The sequence below is a fragment of the Bos mutus genome, chromosome 11 (assembly GCF_027580195.1).
Source record: "Bos mutus isolate GX-2022 chromosome 11, NWIPB_WYAK_1.1, whole genome shotgun sequence".
NCBI classification, from domain to species: domain Eukaryota; kingdom Metazoa; phylum Chordata; class Mammalia; order Artiodactyla; family Bovidae; genus Bos; species Bos mutus.
Genome location: NC_091627.1, coordinates 95,722,324 through 95,728,354, shown reverse-complemented (window position 1 = coordinate 95,728,354; position 6,031 = coordinate 95,722,324).

The window sequence follows — 6,031 nt, the reverse complement described above, 5'->3', positions numbered from 1 at the left end:
GGTAGAGTGAATTATCATTTGAAAAAATGTATGCAAAAGGACTCCAGAGGCAGCAGCCTCGGTGCTGGCGGATTTGTTCCTTTTATGCTGCACTTGCATAAACAAAACTCACACCAGGCCTTATAAGCTGCCCAGAGTGAGGCCAGATGGAGTTCTGCTCCTGGAGAGAGAACCATACCAAGAATGGCAGTGGGCCGCCTCCCTCTGCACCTCCCTACTTAGGCCCTGCTGCCTGCCACCCCAGGGCAGTGTCCCCAAAATGGATGCAATTGTGCCTGGTCTGGGGCAAGCCCAGGTCAGCTAAAAACCAGAGGGAAATGCCATCCACACTGGGAAAGCAATCCCGTGTACTCTCCTGACCTGTGGCCTCTCACACACTCTCCTAACCCCTGGGCTGGGTCACCTGCGGGCCCAGAACAGCATGAGCCTCTTCTGAAACCTCTGTCTCCTTTCCTGATTCCCTCTGCCAGTCCCTGGACCTTGGGAACACAGCCTAAGGTAGCTGCCTTGTTGTGGAGGGACACCCAACAAGACCCGCTCCACCTAACAAGGCCCGCAAGCTCGTAGACCTGTCCACAGTCCTGGGCTTCCTGCTCTTCTCACGTCCTCTTCCTGAGTAGCCGCTTCATTTCCAAGCTAGCAGCTAGAGCTCTGTGGCAATTACTCTCCCCACCATATTCCCCAGTCCCAACGCCTCATGCCTGACCCAGACTAAAAGAACCGACTGCCTGTTGGACGTTCCTGCCCAGATGACCCTCCAAAACGGAATCCTTGTCCCCTCCTGTCGATGTTGCTGTGACAATGGGCTCCCTACTTCAGAGTCCTTCCTCTCAGTCCTTTAAGCTAGTAACTGCCTCGCCCTCCCTGATGCCCATATCCACCCAGGCATCTTTCTGGTGCCCCTTCCCCTCGGAAATGCTCTGCCTCTTCCCTGCCACCCTCGTGGGCCCCCACCCTGCTTCAGGCTCTGGTCCTGCCCGGCACAGCCTCCTGACTGGCCTTCCTGACTCCGCCCCACCTTAAAACCCAGCAGTTCCCCGAGTGTGGTCCCCAGGCTGACTGGAAGGCAGCAACTGCATGACCTGGGCCGTGTTAGAAATGCAGACCCTCGGGTTTCACCCAACAGGACTAAATCAGAAACACTGGGGCTATGGCTCTGTGTTTCACAAACCTCTTCCTCCCACCCAGACGTCCAGGGTTCCTACCCATCACCAGAAGAAATGTGTGTTGCATGCCTGCTTACATTGTCCTGGGCCCCCAGGGGACTCAGCCCCAAAGTTAGGGGCTTGTGTGAGGGGCAGCAGGGGAGGAGGGCACACGGGATTGTTTTCCCGGCTGTGGACGCCATTGCCCTTTGGGGGATTGTTTTCCCAGGTGTGGACGCCATTGCCCTTTGGCTTTTAGCTAACATGGGCTTGCAGCAGACCATGCACAACTGCATCCATTTTGGAGACACTGCGTGGAGGTCCCAGTGGTTTTGGGGGTCCTGGCACAATGGCTAGTATAGGTCTGTATCGCTCATTAATTAAGGACTGAGGCAGGCAGAGGTGTGGGTAAGGAGTGGCCACTGCTGAGAGGACCCAGAGGAAAGACTGGGGAAGGCTTTGCATGGAGACCTCGGATTGTCCCCTGTATAGAAGGGACACTGTAGCCATCATGAGGTATACTTACTTATCTTTGACCACTGGCCTGAGTGCTTAATGCCAGGTCTAAATTCCAGGCCCCCAGGAAGATTCCCTGACCCTTTCAAGTCCCTGGAAAAGCCCTCGTTGTGGATGGTGGGGCACGAGGGCGGCAGATGGGGTGGGAGCTGTCCAGCAAAGACACAGTGCTGCCAGTTCCGACTGGGCGGGACAGCTCAGCGCCAGTGCCAGGCCAAGCGCTCCCCACTAGTCTCCCTCCCTGGGCAGCAACAGAGCGTGAGTCTCGTCTGAGTGGATCAGGGGTATAATGGGGGTGTTTTTTTCTCTTCACAGTATCAGGGTTGGCTTCATTCTCTTCTAATCATTCTGAACTATGACTTGGGTGAAAGTTCATACCTTGGTTGCCACAATCATTTTATAAGCAATGAAGAATCTATAATCAAAGGGAATTGGTTGTGAGTCCGGGTCCAAACAGTCCAGAGTTCAGAGAAGGCTATCTGAATAAATTGAAGCCTGTCGGAAATACTTAGAGAGGCTGGAGTCTGCCTTGACTTTGACAGAGAGAAAGGGTGGAGGAGGCAGGAGGCCAAGCCATCTGTCAGAGGTGCTCAGTTGTTGTTGTCGTTTTTTTTTTTTTTTATATTATGAAGATTCTCACCCTGAAACAGCTACTTCTTTCTTTTTTTTCCCTTGGTTTCAAAAATAATGCAAAAAATTCAAAGAACACAAAAATGTGTGTTTTAGAAGGCAATTGCCTCCAACAATCTCGTACAGACCTGAGTCAGAGATGGTTCTAACATGCTTTCAGTATGATGTACATTCTTTCAGTCTTCTTCCAGATTTTTTCTTCTATTTTTATGTGACTTTATAAAAATGGGATTATGTTATAACATACATTTTTGCAACTGTTCTGAAACTTGCCCTGTTTTCTTAATAATACTCTTGGATGGCTGTCCAAATCAGCTTATAGATTTTTTTAAACCCTAACATAGTTTTCCATAGTAGGGATATACTGTAAAATTTTTAACCAATATTCTGATTCATAGGTTCTTGAGTCATTTTCAATTTTTCACTTATGCAAACATTGCTGCAGTTTATAAAACTTTATATATTGTGCCTTTGTATACATGTGTAAGTATATCTATATATAGGTTCATTTCCTACAGTGGAATTGTCTGATCAAGCAAGGAACATTTAAAATATTGATAGATATGGCCAAATTGTCTTCCAAAAACGTTGTACTAGTTTACACTCTTGCCAATAAGATATGAGACCACTTCCTTCACACTGTTTCAGACACTGAGTATCAGTGGTTTTTTGTCCATTACATCTGTTTATTACCTTTGGAAACATACAAATTTTCATGTGGCTCACCACCTTAGAATTGGCTAAGTTTTCCCCCTAATTATAAAAGTAATGCATTCAATTTTTTTTAAAAAGGAAAATAGGGAAACAGGTGTCTTCATCTTAAGATGTTTCTTTTGGTGGACAGTTGGCCAACTGAGCATCTCTGCTCCTCTTGCTCTCTTTGTGCCCCAAAGAACCATGTGGCAATGAACCATCTTTTAAACTTTTCCTAATCCAAAAGGACAGACTTAGCATCTTCTTGTTTTGAAATTAAAATTTTAAATTACTTGGTGAACAATGAGAATAGACCCGTTTATTAATCTTTTGGGGGGAATCTTCCTCTGAGAAAGATCATATCTTTGTCTATTTTTTTATTGTATGGTTTGTCTTTATCTTCTTGAGTTTTAAGAGTCCTTGGTATATTTCAATAGTGATACCATTAGCCTTTTGTTTATTACAAGAGCTGCAATTATTTTCCCACCAGTTTAACTTTTATTTATTTATCTTTTGGCTTTATCTGGTAGCATTTGCCTTATTGGAATTTAATCTAAAGTCTTTCCTTTTTGCTATCTGTGTTTCATTATATTTTTAGATCTTTTATTTTTTATTTTAATTGTGGTAAAATACACATAACATAAAATTAGCCATTTTAAGTGTTCACTTCATTATTATTATGTTCACTTTGTTGTGCAATCTCCAGAACAATTTCATCTTGCAGAACTGAAACTCTGTATCCATTAAGTAACAACTCCCGACTTCCCCTGATAGTCACCAGTCTACTTTCTATCCAGATTTGACAACCCTGGGTACCTCATATGATGAGTGGAATCACACAGTATATGTCTTTTTGTGACTAGTTTATTTCACTTAGCACAATGTCCTCAGGGTTTGTCCATGTTGTGGCATGTATCAGAATGTTCTTTCTTTTTAAGGCTGAGTAATCCACACTGCTTATTTAACTTCTATGCAGAGTACATCATGAGAAACGCTGGACTAGAAGAAACACAAGCTGGAATCAAGATTGCCGGGAGAAATATCAATAACCTCAATATGCAGAAGACACCACCCTTATGGCAGAAAGTGAAGAGGAACTACAAAGCCTCTTGATGAAAGTGAAAGTGGAGAGTGAAAAAGTTGGCTTAAAGCTCAACATTCAGAAAACGAAGATCATGGCATCCAGTCCCATCACTTCATGGGAAATAGATGGGTAAACAGCGGAAACAGTGTCAGACTTTATTTTTTGGGCTCCAAAATCACTGCAGATGGTGACTGCAGCCATGAAATTAAAAGACGCTTACTCCTTGGAAGGAAAGTTATGACCAACCTAGATAGCATATTCAAAAGCAGAGACATTACTTTGCCAATAAAGGTCTGTCTAGTCAAGGCTATGGTTTTTCCTGTGGTCATGTATGGATGTGAGAGTTGGACTGTGAAGAAGGCTGAGCGCCAAAGAATTGATGCTTTTGAACTGTGGTGTTGAGAAGACTCTTGAGAGTCCCTTGGACTGCAAGGAGATCCAACCAGTCCATTCTGAAGGAGATCAGCCCTGGGATTTCTTTGGAAGGAATGATGCTGAAGCTGAAACTCCAGTACTTTGGCCACCTCATGCGAAGAGTTGACTCATTGGAAAAGACTCTGATGCTGGGAGGGATTGGGGGCAGGAGGAGAAGGGGACGACAGAGGATGAGATGGCTGGATGGCATCACTGGACATGAGTCTCAGTGAACTCCAGGAGATGGTGATGGACATGGAGGCCTGGCGTGCTGCGATTCATGGGGTCGCAAAGAGTCGGACACGACTGAGCGACTGAACTGAACTGAACTGAATGTTCCATTGCGTGTGTGTACTTCATTTTGTTTCATTGGGAGATAAGTTTTTTCCACTTCTTGGTTACTGTGAATACTGCTGCTATAAACATGAGTGTACAAACACCTCTCTGAGACCCTGCTTTTGATTCTTTTGGGTGCATACTCAGAAGTGAAATTGTTGGACCACATAATATTCCTATTTTTAATTTTTTCAGGAACTAATACACTATTTTTCACAGCAATTACATCATTTTATATTCCCACCAGCTGTACACAAGAGTTCTAATTTTTCCACTTCATCACCAACACTTTTTGATAGTGGTCATCCTGATGGATGTAAAATGGTATATCACTGTGTGTATGTTTTTTTAAAATTAAATAGACTATTTCTTAGAGTAGTTTAGGCTTATAGAAAAATTGAGTAGAGAGTACAGACATTTTCCATATATCCCCTATCCCTACTCATGCATAGCTTTTCCCACTAGCAACATTCCCAATCAGACTAGTACATGTGTTAGAACTGGTGAGCCTGCAATGACATGTCATTGACACCTGAAGTCCATAGTGTATATTAGAGTTCACTTTAGGTGTTGTGTGTTCTCTAAGTTTTGACAAAGATATAATATCGTGTATGCATCATCACAGTATCATACAAGACAGAATCACTGTCCTAAAAATCCTCTGTGCTACACCTGTTCATCCCTCCCCACCCTCCAACCCCTGGCAATCACCAATCCTTTTATTGTCTCCATAGTTTGCCTTTTCCAAAACGTCATTTCGTTTGTGTCGTACAGCAGGTAACCTTTTAAGATTTTAAGCCACTTTTAAGTGGCTTTGTTCACTTAGTCACATGCGTTTAAGGTTCCCTCATGTCCTTTTATGGTTTGATAGCTGATTTTTCAGTAGTGAATAATATTGCATTATCTGAATGTACCACAGTTTATCGATTCACCTATTGAAAGACATCTTGATGCTTCCAAGTTTCGTCAATTATGAATAAAGCTGCTTTATAAACATCGTTGAGCAGGTTTTTGTGTGGATATGTTTTCAGCTCATTTGAGTAAATACCAGGAGTGTGACGGCTGGATCACATGTTGAGAGTGTGTTTAGTTTTGTAAGAAATTTCAAACGGCCTTCCAAAGTGGCTGTACCATTTTGCATTCTCACTAGTAATGAATGAGAGAGAGCCTGTTGCTCACATTACCGTGGTTCTGATTACATGTGAGCACTTCT